The sequence below is a fragment of the Dreissena polymorpha genome, chromosome 9 (assembly GCF_020536995.1).
Source record: "Dreissena polymorpha isolate Duluth1 chromosome 9, UMN_Dpol_1.0, whole genome shotgun sequence".
Taxonomy (NCBI): Eukaryota; Metazoa; Mollusca; class Bivalvia; order Myida; family Dreissenidae; genus Dreissena; species Dreissena polymorpha.
The window spans coordinates 59,277,755-59,290,525 of record NC_068363.1 but is presented as its reverse complement, the minus strand read 5'-3'; the positions used below and the strand labels follow the sequence as shown (position 1 = coordinate 59,290,525).

At 36.3% G+C, this 12,771-nt stretch overlaps 1 pseudogene; it reads left to right on the top strand.

Moving 5' to 3' along the window:
* The first annotated feature begins 6,465 nt into the window (after positions 1-6,465).
* Positions 6,466-12,343, top strand: LOC127846079 (uncharacterized; annotated as a pseudogene).
* Positions 12,344-12,771: the final 428 nt, after the last annotated feature.

Below are 12,771 nucleotides of genomic sequence, written 5' to 3'. Positions count from 1 at the left end.
TCGGCTATTTTTCGTCCCCTCATATTCTAACCAATTTTCAGGGGGGGGGGGAACTTGCCGAAAGGTGAAGAATAAAGGTAAAACATAAGTAAAATAAAAGATTAGGGGTTGGAGGCAGTTTCAGCAACTCTCAATTAAATTATGTTGTTAAAACTACTTTTACATGGAAGGGGGGGGGGTAAACTTGCCAGGGGGGAAAACTGGCAAAAAGGTGAATAATAAATGTAAAAGATAAGTAAAATTAAAGATAAGGGGTAGAGGCAGTTTTAGCAACTCTCAATCAAAATCTGTTGTTAAAACTAGTTTTACATGTTAGAGGAAAAAACTGGCCGGGGGGAGGGAAACTGGCCGAAAAGTGAAGAATAAATGAAAAAGATACTTAAAATAAAAGATGAGGGGGTGAAGGCAGTTTTAGCAACTCTCAATCAAATTCTGTTATTAAAACTACTTTTACATGGTAGGGGGAACAACTGGCCAGAGGGGGGGGGGGTGGCCGAAATGTGAAGAATAAATGTAAAAGATAAGTAAAATAAAAGATAAGAGTGTGGAGGCAATTTTAGCAACTATCAATCAAATCATGTTGTAAAAACTACTTTTACAAGGTAGGGTGGAAAAACTGGCAAGGGGAAAAAAATAGCCGAACATTAAAAAATAAATGTACAAGAAGAGAAGTTCAATGAAAGATAAGAGGTGGGGGCAGTTTTAGCAACTCTCAACAAATTCTGTTGTTAAAACTACTTTAACAAGGTAGGGGGAAAACACTTGCAAGGGGGACAAACTGGCCGAAAAGTGAAGACTTACTGTAAAAGATAAGTAAAACAAGGGCTGTTTGTAAAACATGCATGCACCCCATATGGGCTGTCAGTTGTAGTGGCAGCCATTGAGTGAATACGTTTCTTGTCACTGTGACCTTGACCTTTGACCTAGTGACATGAAAGTCAATAGGGGTCATCTGCCACTCACGATCAATGTACCTATTAAGTTTCATGTTCCTAGGCCTAATTATTCTTGAGTTATCATCAGGAAACTATTTTACTGTTTCGAGTCACTGTGACCTTGACCTTTGACGTAGTGACCTGAAAATTAATAGGGATCATCTGCCAGTCATGATCAATGTACCTATGAAGTTTCATGATCCTAGGCGTAAGCATTCTTGAGTTATCATCCGGAAACCATTTTAATTTTTCGAGTCACTGTGACCTTAACCTTTGACCTAGTGACCTGAAAATCAATAGGGGTCATCTGCCAGTCATGATCAATGTACCAATGAAGTTTCATGATCCTAGCGTAAGCATTCTTGACTTATCAACCGGAAACCATTTTACTGTTGCGAGTCACTGTGACCTTGACCTTTGACCTAGTGACCTGAAAATCAATAGGGGTCATCTGCCAGTCATGATCAATATTCCTATGAAGTTTCATGATCCTAGGTGTAAGCATTCTTGAGTTATCATCCGGAAACTATTTTACTATTTCGAGTCACTGTGACCTTGACCTTTGACCTAGTGACCTGAAAATCAATAGGGGTCATCTGCCAGTCATGATCAATGTACCTATGAAGTTTCATGATCCTAGGCCTAAGCGTTCTTGAGTTATTACCCGGAAACCATCTGGTCGACGGACGGACGGCCATACGGCCGGACCGACATTTGCAAAACAATATACCCCCTCTTTTTCGAAGGGGGGGGGGGGCATAATAAAAGATAAGGGGGAGGCAGTTTTAGCAACCCTCAATCAAGTTCTGTTGTTAAAACTAGTTTTACATGGTAGGAGGGAAACACTGGCCAGGGGGGAAACACTGGCAAGGGGGAAAGCTGGACGAAAAGTGAAGAATAAATGTAAAACAGAAGTAAAATAAAAGATAAGGGGATAGAGGTAGTTTTAGCAACTCTGTATCAAATTTTGTTGATAAAACTACTTTTACAAGGTAGGGGGGGACTTGTCAGGGGAAAAAACTGGCCAAAAGTGAATAATAAATGTAAAAGATAACTAAAATAAAATATAAGGGGGTGGGGACAGATTTAGCAACTCTCAATCAAATTATGTCGTTAAAACTACTTTTACGTGGTAGGCGGGGGGGGGGGGGGGGAACTGGTCAGTGGGAGGGAAACTGGCCGAAAAGTAAAGACTAAATGTAAAAGATAAGTAAAATACAAGATAAGAGTGTGGAGGCAGTTTTAGCAACAATCAATCAAATTCTCTTGTAAAAACTACTTTAACAAGGTGGGTGAAAAAACTAGCCAGGGGAAAAAAATATCCGAACATTAAAGAATAAATGAAAAGAGAAGTAAAAAAAAGATATGAGTGTGGAGGCAGTTTTAACAACAATTAATCATATTCTGTTTTAAAAACTACTTTTATAAGGTAGGGGGAAAAACTGGCCAGGGGAAAAAAATGTCCGAACATTTAAAGAATAAATGAAAAGAGAAGTAAAATTTAAGATAAAGGGTGAGGCAGTTTTAGCAACTCTCAATCAAATTCTGTTGTTAAAACTACTTTTACACGGTAGGGGGGGGGGGGAACTGTCCATGGGTGGGGAAACTGGCCGAAAAGTGAAGAATAAGTGCAAAAGATAAGTTAAATAAAAGATAAGAGTGTGCAGGCAATTTTAGCAACTACCAATCAAATGCTGTTGTAAAACTACTGTTACAAGGTAGGGGGGAAAACTGGCCAGGGTAAAAAAATAGCCGAACATTGAAAAATAGATGTAAAAGAGAAATACAATTAAAGATAAGGGGTGGGGGCTGTTTTAGCAACTCTCAATCAAATTTTGTTGTTAAAACTACTTTAACAAGGTAGGGGTAAAAAACTTGTCAGGGGGGAAAAACTGGCCGAAAAGTGATGAATAAATGTAAAAGATAAGTAAAATAAAAGATAAGAGTGTGGAGGCAGTTTCAGCTTTAACAAGGTAAGGCAAAAATGGCCAGCGGAAAAATGGTGAATAATTAAAAAATAAATGTAAAAGAGAAGTAAAATTAAAGATAAGGGGGGGGGGCAGTTTTAGTAACCCTCAATCAAATTATGTTGTTAAAACAACTTTTACAAGGTAGCGGGGAAAACTGCTCAGGGGGGGGGGAAACTGGCCGAAAAGTGAAGAATAAATGAAAAAATAAGTAAAATAAAAGATAAGTGGGTGGAGGCAGTTTTAGCAACCCTCAATCAAATTATGTTGTTATAACTACTTTTACATGTAAGGGGGAGGGGGGACTGGCCAGGGGGGGAAACTGGACGAAAAGTGAAGAATAAATGTAAAAAAAGAAGAAAATAAAAGATAAGGGGTAGAGGTAGTTTTAGCAACTCTCTATCAAATTATGTTGTTAAAACTACTTTTACAAGGTAGGGGGAGGGGAACTTGCCAGGGGGACAAACTTGCCAAAAGGTGAATAATAAATGTGAAAGACAATTGAAATAAAAGATAAGGGGGTTGAGGCAGAGTTTTAGCAACTCTTAATCAAATTCTATTGTTAAAACTACTTTTACATGGTAGGGGAAAAACTGGCCAGGGGGGGGGAACTGACCGAAAAGTGAAGAATAAATGTAAAAGATAAGTAAAATAAAAGATAAGAGTGTGGAGGCAGTTTTAGCAACTCTCTATCAAATTCTATGTTAAAACTACTGTTATATAGTAGGGGGGGACAAACTTACCAGGATGGACAAACTGGCCGAAAAGTGAAGAATGAATGTAAAAAATGAGTAAAATACAATATAAGGGGGTGGAAGCAGTTTTAGCAACTCTAAATCAAGTTCTGTTGTTAAAATTACTTTTACATGTAAGAGGGAAGGAAATGGCCAGGGGGAAACACTGGAAGAAAAGTGAAGAATAAATGTAAAACAGAAGCAAAATAAAAGATAAGGGGAAAGAGGTAGTTTTAGCAACTCTCTATCAAATTCTGTTGTTAATACAACTTTTACAAGGTAGGGGGAGGGGAACTGTCTAGGGGGGACAAACTGGCCAAAAGCTGAATAATAAATGTAAAAGATAATTGAAATAAAAGATAAGGGGGTGGAGGCAGTTTAAGATACTCTCAATCAAATTCTGTTGTTAAAACTTCTTTTACATGGTAGGGGGAAAAACTGGCCAAGGGGGGACTGGTCAAAAAGTGAAGAATAAATGTGAAAAAAAACGTTAAATAAAAGACAAGAGTGTTGAGGCAAGTTTAGCAATTCTCTAACTGGCCGGGGGGGGGGGGAATTTGCCGAAAGGTGTAAACAGAAAGATATATTAAATGAAAAATTAGGGGGGTGGGGAAGAATTTGACTACGGGGGGGGGGGGGGAATTGGCCTAGGCCACTTTTTCCCTCGAGAAAAAATGGACTAGTCCATGGCCTGTTACACCGGGCAGCAAATAATTGAATCAATCGTAAGTCGGTATGCATGCTTTGTGCATGCGAAAGCATGACGGCATGAGAAAGCTTGCGGACACAGTGGACAAGAGGACGATTTATTAAATAGCCATGGAAGTTAAATCCTAGAATATTTTTCCAAAGGTCTAAAATAATGTCAGACTTAAAGTCGTCAAAACCACAATTGGACTTGATATTTATCTTGACCACAAATACTGATGACCAAATTGATGGGGCCCAGCAAAGATAATATGCAAAGTTTCTGAGGAAGACACATACAAAAAACACAGAACTTCAAGAAAACTGAACAGCCGTACGATTACATATATTGACTTGCTGGAAAAAAAGAATTCACAAAATTGAATCAGCAGCTAAAGGTGGATTATGTAGGCTATAATGTAGATTAAAACGAACAAAAAAGATTGGTGAGGTTTTATAACTAAGTGATCGCCACTGATACACCATTCAAAGAGAGTAAAAAGGCTACGAAAATCAAGGACGAATCATTACGAAAAAAAAACAATTTCGAAGCCATAAGCCTTGTTTGAGAAAAATTCTTGTTTCTACCATTTATTGTAGTGACTGGATGTCTTTATCTAAGATTCTGGCAAGATTTCTGTTCTTATTAATTTTAAATTGATCACTTTACAGAACATTTTAATTGATGTTCTGTACTATATACACAACAGTTATTCTGTACAGTATACTTAACTGTATATAATCGTATTAATGAAGACTAAAGGAACTTCAGGAGTGGTGAAGTTTTAATGTCCAATGCCTTAAGTTTACCACCAGTAAAGAGAAAATGGGTGCTGAAAGCATGTGCATTGTATTTGCCGTATAATACTGATGCTTGAACAAATAGTTTTTTCACTAAGAGCGACAAACAAACAAGAAATTGCATTTCCGTCCTTCATTAACCCACCCCCACCTATTCATCCATCAATCCATCCATTCATGTATCTACCCATGAGTCCCTTATTCCCTAACTCACTCAAAGATTTAAAATCAAACAATCAATCAATCACTCATTCATTCATTTACTCAATGTGTAGACATAGTTATAGTAGATCATCGATATTATATTTGAATAATAATTGTAATTCTATTAATTGGATATTGTGTTTGTCATGTCAAATATTTAATTGTCACGCACGTTCAAAAATTACACTAATTTTATTCCGTATGTCAGTTTGAAAAACTGTCGATCATCGTTGATACACAGGTACTTGAAAAAAGGTCCTTATATATGTATAATATTATATATATATATATATATATAAGGACCAAAACAAATTGTCATGTACCTGTGCGTTGGTATAAGTTATTGTATGACTCGTAATCATGTCTAAAAATAAGTAACAATTGGGATCCCAAGCGGTCGTTTTCGAAAGCGTGTGGTTTCCCATCGCGGTTGCTTGTTAATTTAAATAGCACAACATCCGATTATGATTAATACATATAAATAGACAGCCTATCAAGCGACACTTATTCTTATAATATACATATATTATATAGATTTTCTAAAATAAAAACACAAATAAACCGATATTACTATTTTAATGACCAGAACTCAGTATACATTAAACAAAAAGCTAGAGACCCAGAAGTCATATAAATTTTTTAGTACAAACAGATTAACCCATTCATGCCTAGCGTCCTGAAAAAAGGACATTGCAAACAGCGTAGACCCAGATGAGACGCCGCATGATGCGGCGTCTCATCTGGGTCTTCGCTGTTTGCTTAAAGGAATTGTAGTAAGTAATATTCTAAATATAGAAATAAATATACTAGACATCCCTAATTTTGGAAATAAATTGATCCAATTTACAAGGATGGGAGAGTCCACTGGGCATAAATGGGTTAACAAAAACACTCACCATTTGCCGAAGAGGCTAGTGTGGCCAATACTACTCCAAAAGCAAAATATGTCAAGACGTTCATCTTATTTGTGTATATCTCCGTACGAGTCGTATTATAGGTAGTACTAATCCGATCAACGACGATTGTTCAAATCATTGCACCACTATAAAGAACGTGTGCGCATATTTCTTGCGGCGAATTATTAATATCATTGCGTTAAGTCTATATTTAACATGGAATCTAGAACGCTTATACTAAATGCTCATCCTCATCAAAGCGCTGAAGGTACTGAATGTATTCGCTATTGCATAGTCTTGGAAGCAACTCAGTTTTCAAACTTATGTTATAGCGTTTTATATCGCAAGTTTGAAATGAACACAACCCATTCCAATTTAAGTGTCTTAAAGCACAGGTCGAGATGTGTGTGACTGTTTATCCTCATATTTATGTTAAAGATATAACTTAGACAAAATAACAACAATATGTCTTTTTTTCACAATTGGTCGCTGCACTGGCAACCATCTTCAGAATTGTGGTTGCCTTGCTAAAGAATAACAAGCCTATAAACATGTACATGTTGTGATATGTGTATCTAATACTTTATCTATTTTCTTTAAATTATTGAGAAACAATTTTTACCACATGACAGACTTTTAATGCATCATTAAGCACCGTTTTCCCAGAAAGCAGCCAATATGTACAGATTTCAATGATAAACTTACCAATGTCATCGCACAAGCTGTTTTAAACACTAGACTGGCCAATATGTCCCACAAGCTCTCACACCTATTGTTTACATAATTACAGGCTGTCGTCTGCTGCAGTGTACCAGTTAAGTATAAACAGAAACGCTTTAAGCATTTGTCGTCTGCTAAATTTGACTGGAGTTATCCACACAGGCAGTCATGGGTTACGGGCCCTACCGTAGCTAATGCATACTGATTTGCAAAATTGCGTCTGCATTATTTGTGAGCTTCGCTCACAAATAACAATAATTTAACTTAATTTTGGCAACCACAGATCGAGGATTCGGCTTACAATAAGAACAAAAAGAATTTGTTCGAATTATCAGAAGCAGTATAACCAATAGCTATTCTTGGTATATCACACAAATGTTCCACACAAATATGATTGTAGCATTATTTTGCGCCGAACGTATGGCACAAAGCAAACACTTGAAATATACGGATTTATAGTATCTTAAACGACGCTAGAACACTTTTTTAATTAAACGTTTTTTTAAAGGTTTGGTAAAATTAAAATGTTCAAAGTAACCGCCTTAGATTAAACAAATAATGTATACATTTAACAAGCGAAATAACACACCTGACTAATTAAATTCTCGCGCGTTGTGCGTCCGTAGTCAACATTTACCTTCTTAACACTCTAAAGGCCACATTTATTTCCAATCTTCATGAAACTTGGTCAATATATTTTTGCCATGAACCAATGTCAGAAAGTCATTGATTTAAATGTGAATCGTGAGACAAATAACAAAAGTATAATTTACACACGAAAGATAATCGACTTGTACGTATACGTGTTTACACCGCTCTTTAAAAAATACAGGCAAATACAACTCTACAAATAATGTAAATTTATTGAAAGCAAAAACAAAGACCAGTGTATACTGCCTAATTTTTTTCAAATACTTTATTTTTTTACTTGTTACGGTGATAAAAGAACGTTTAAAAATCTTCAAAAAAATGCTTTTAGTTTGGGAACGGTTAATCACGTGTGACGGCTCGACCGGGTTAGGTTCACGTCTCATTGATTGATCGCTCGTACAAACATTCATTCATTGTTGAAGTATACATAAGAAGGCGTGGTTAAAATTCCTATACGCGTTTGCGCAATAATGTATCATGTGACCTTAAATCCGTCTCATATTCGAAATTTTCCCGCAAACCAGAACAATTATTTATCAACCAGTAAAATTGCCAATCTCTTGCACGACGGTTACATTACATTCGCCTCTATGTTGGGCTCAGAACGGACAATTTTTATGAGAGCGTCTAATTCATGTCATGACCATTCCAACCGATCATTCAAGATGGTAGCACATAGACCCATTAAAATTACAAAATTAGATTGTTGTGTGTGTTGTGTGACCAAAATTAGACCGATTAAATGAAATGGACGAAAATCTGAAGAGGAACATTTTTTTGGGAAATTGACATTAGTTTTAAACAATGATAATCTGTTTTCAAGCATCGTAAATTCAGCTTCGGTATGCAGAAACTGTTACAGGAAGATAGAACACAATATGATTTTATAATACAGCTGAAGACATCTGCAACTAAATATGTTACCCAAAGTGATGTACGAGTAAAAAGGGGAGTAGCTTCACCTGTAACGCCCGAGACTTTGAATTCAGGGTCATTGAATGCACAGCAGAACAGGTCAAGGAACAAACTTACATTGCTGTCACCTGCTAAACAGGTTCGAAATCCAACCCCTTCTTCAAATATTCCAGTTATTGAATATTCAACCCAGTCTTCAACATGTACTTAACCTGCAGACCATGGTTAAAGTAGTTCGTCTAAACAGGTTCAAAATCCAACCCCTTCTGATGAGGACCAGGTATCAAATTTTCCAGTTATAGAACATTCAATCCAGTCTTCCACATGTACTTTACCTGCAGATCATGGTTACATTTGACCTGTAGTTGATGACAAGGTTTCCTGTGAGAGTCCTATGTTAAGTGATTTGAATGCACTGTTAAAACAGATTTCTGCAGGTAAATATTTGACTTCGGTACTGTTGCAAGAACTGCGGACGCAGTCCTCATCACTGACTTCGAGAACGCAAAGTTTTTGTCCAGTCCTGTATAAATACAGAGACATAACTAGACTAGAGAACAGCATTGATCACTTCCTGGATGAAATAATTGAAGAGCTGATGAACAGGTAACACTAATACTAATAATAGTTACTAATAATCATGCATTTTTTATAATCCTGATACGAATTTAAGGGTGTTACAGTACAGCTCACGCGGAACAAAAAAAAATCGCGATCCGCGGAGTCAATGCGCAACGAGTCATGCCGAGTCGGCCATTTATGCCGCGTCAGTATGCAGCGATTTCGCCGAGATGCTTCGCATCTGTCCGCCGAGACATGCCGAGGCAAGACGCGATCCGCGATATGACGCCGAGTCGATGCGCATTATAAAATAAAAATCTTTTAAAAATGACTATTAAGTCAATAAATAAAAGAACAATTATAATAATATTTAAAATCATAATAAACTTAATGTATCTATTACTGCATACTTACAATTTTTGCCGTCGCCACTCATTTCCCGATTATCCCGTATATTCCAGTTTTAAAGCAAATTCTGGTAAATATTTACGATACAAGTGCTCGAGAATTTCAAGAACCACAAACATTCGCCATTTTTCTTTAGTATCAAATACATTTTTGCATGTATTACTTTTTAAAGATGTGATGAAATAACGTCCAATCGGGGCGGTTTTTTCCCACTGAACACGCGTAAATTGCCTGACGTTATGTTCATGTTTTTATACAACACAAAATACACCCACACATTCCATGCGACGTTCTACATGTATGCATAATTTTCGCGCGCTTTTTGTTGAGAAAAAGGATAAGGCATTGTTTAGTTGACGCTAGAATTTAAAGGGGCCTTTTCACGTTTTGGTCAATTGACAAAATTAAAAAAAGTTGTTTCAGATTTTTCGTTTTAGTTATGAGTTGTTTGAGTCTATTTTGCATCGCTTGATGGGGAATTACCCAAAATGGTTTTGAGCAAAGGCATTTCAAAGCCTAGCTTTACCTTTTTTTTATTACACGGCTTCATTATATCGAGCATTCAATTAATTAAACTAAGCAACTAAGCATGAATGTTAAGCCACTGTTTACAAAACTATATGGAAATGATCTTGATAGAAACCGCTTGTCTCATTTAATTGTAAACAAATGATCCATGATCCATGATTTATCAGCTACCCCAATACTTCATTCATTTTGATTTGATAAAAACACAGCCGTCAATTATATGGAAAAATTTAGTTTAAGCCTACGTTGTCTTCAAATGCCTTAGGCATTCTTGTGGTTCTTTCATGGATTGAACCATTACTTCTAGAGTAAGAATAGTACCTGGGACATCCTGATCTGTAGGCCGACACCATATCCATTTCGCCTCTGCTACCTTTAACATTTAAAATCTTGTCAGAAACCACTAATCAATTAAAAAGAAAAAATGTTCTTAGGTGGTCATTACCAAAATACTTCCATTATTTGGAATAATAAAATACATGACTACGAGGGGCCACAGCAATTTTACTTATTTTGCTAAAAACACATGTTTAGGATTTAGGATTTAAAGATATGATCACATGCTTTGGTAACCCTAAACTGGATTTGTTAAACCAAGAGCATTTTCCAAAGCTCAATGTTATGTTATAATATTAACATTTTTATTAAAGGTATCTTAATACTTCACAGGCAATGCTGACCTACTCAGGAAATATGGTGTACCAATAGGAGGTGATCAGTTTCCCAGAGTTCGCCTTAGTGCGGCAAAACACCTGAGGAGTTTGTCTGTAACCTCTGAAAAGAGGTATGAAAATACATTGCATTAAGGTTTCCTCTGGTTTAAATAATTTTTTGTAGAATTTGCCATATTATTTTTCACTCATATATGGTGTGGTATATAAAGACATAGATTTCGTTGGCAGCATTTAGAGACTATGAAGGTCCTGTTGAAGCATCGTTTAATACGAATTGAGCGTATTTATCACTTTTTTGTTATTATTCGGAAGTCGTTTCACGAAAACAAAAATATGTTTTTCATATACAGTTTACTCATCTAAACTAAAAGGAAAATTAAATAAAGCACTTATGAGTCAAAGTTGCTTGGCCATGACATTTAAGCACACATATAAGTAGCCTCGTTAGTGTGAAACCACTATTATAAATTCATGCTTAAATAGCAATAGTTCATGCTAGTGATTTTAGTAAGCAGCTAGTTTGATGATTAGACTGGTGATATGAATTGACAGCAATAATTTAAAATATTTTCTTTTTTTTTTTCAGAAATGCTTCCGATAATTCTTCAAAGCCGATGTCAGTCCTGGTACCATCAACCACTTCAATACCATTCTCCACAGAACAGATATTAATGGGAAAGTTAAGGGTCGTTTCCAACCGCACTTCAATTTACTTATGTCTGTTGGTGAGGGTATGGTTCTTGAACAATTCCATGATTCTTCAAGATGGAGGGGAATGATAGTCAGCCATAACACAAGTTCTTGGCTGATCTTACAGATGTACAACCGGCTGAACAAAGTGGCGTGCTAATGAAAATTGTTCATGAGTGTATGACACACTACGGGTAAGGAACATTGGACTGTCCAAATACATAATGTGCAACCATATTCTAGCACTCCAAGAATAGTTGACATTTCAAAGTCAGACAATAACCGGATCGTAGTAAGATATGAAGTTTCCAGCATTCCAAACTGTGAACCCGATGAGCAGTATAATTATTGCATGCAATTGTGTCATTGGTGCTTGCATCTTGCTGCACTGGATGATACTGCCAAAGAAGCTGATCTGAATAGGACAGTTGTAAACTGTCGGTACTCTCTGCCTTTCTTCTAAGCATATTCCAAACTTAGTAAAGATATCTGGTGGAAAACATTGAGTACATACTGAAATTAAAGTACTTTTTAAGTCCTCTGCAGAAAGTGCGAGTGCTTGAGGGATCATATGTCAATACTAAGGGTGGAAAAGGCAGAAACGTTGAAAGTGACTTGACACAAGAAAATTCTGTATGCAATCAAAAAGCGCTCATTAAGTCACTTGTTGCAAACAAAAGTGAAAAAGCAATCAAAAGAGGCACTGGGGCTGCCGATACCATAGCAGTAATATGCTCGAAAGTTGATGAAAGTGCTCAAATTAAGCCTAAAAGTGGCCATCACTCTAAACATTTGAACGAAACTGACCATGACTTAATTTCAAAAGCACTGCGAAAAAATAGGCCATTTCGTTTCACTCCTGGGAGAAAGAGTCATGGATTCGCAAATGTTTGTGCTTTTCCAGTCAGTGTTGAGCAAATACCAGCAATAAAACAGAGACTGAACCAGATAATAACAAGGTTAACTAACTAGAGGTATCAGTGTAGATGTTGAAGATGAGGATGATATTGATGTTTAGTGCATTTCAGTGAAATGGTGAATTACACGTTTGTTATTCAATGTCTAAACTAGACAAATACTTTATATTTGAAATCTGTCACAGAACTTTGTTATTACATCAATATATAATAAAAAACTAATATATATTAATTCGAACATTCATCAGAAAGTTGTCCTACAAGAAAGGTTTTATTGCAGCATAATGTGAATGTGTCTGCTAGGCTTTATATCAATGTTGGAATAAAGGAATCCCGATAACTGAAATATAGGGGTCCTGTCAATAGAGGGAGTTGCAAAATCATTTTACCCCCCCCCCGCCCCCAAAAAAAAAAATTTATAAATGTTTATAATAGAGAGCAGGTATAAAAATTATACAGCAAAATAATTCCACTTGATATTTC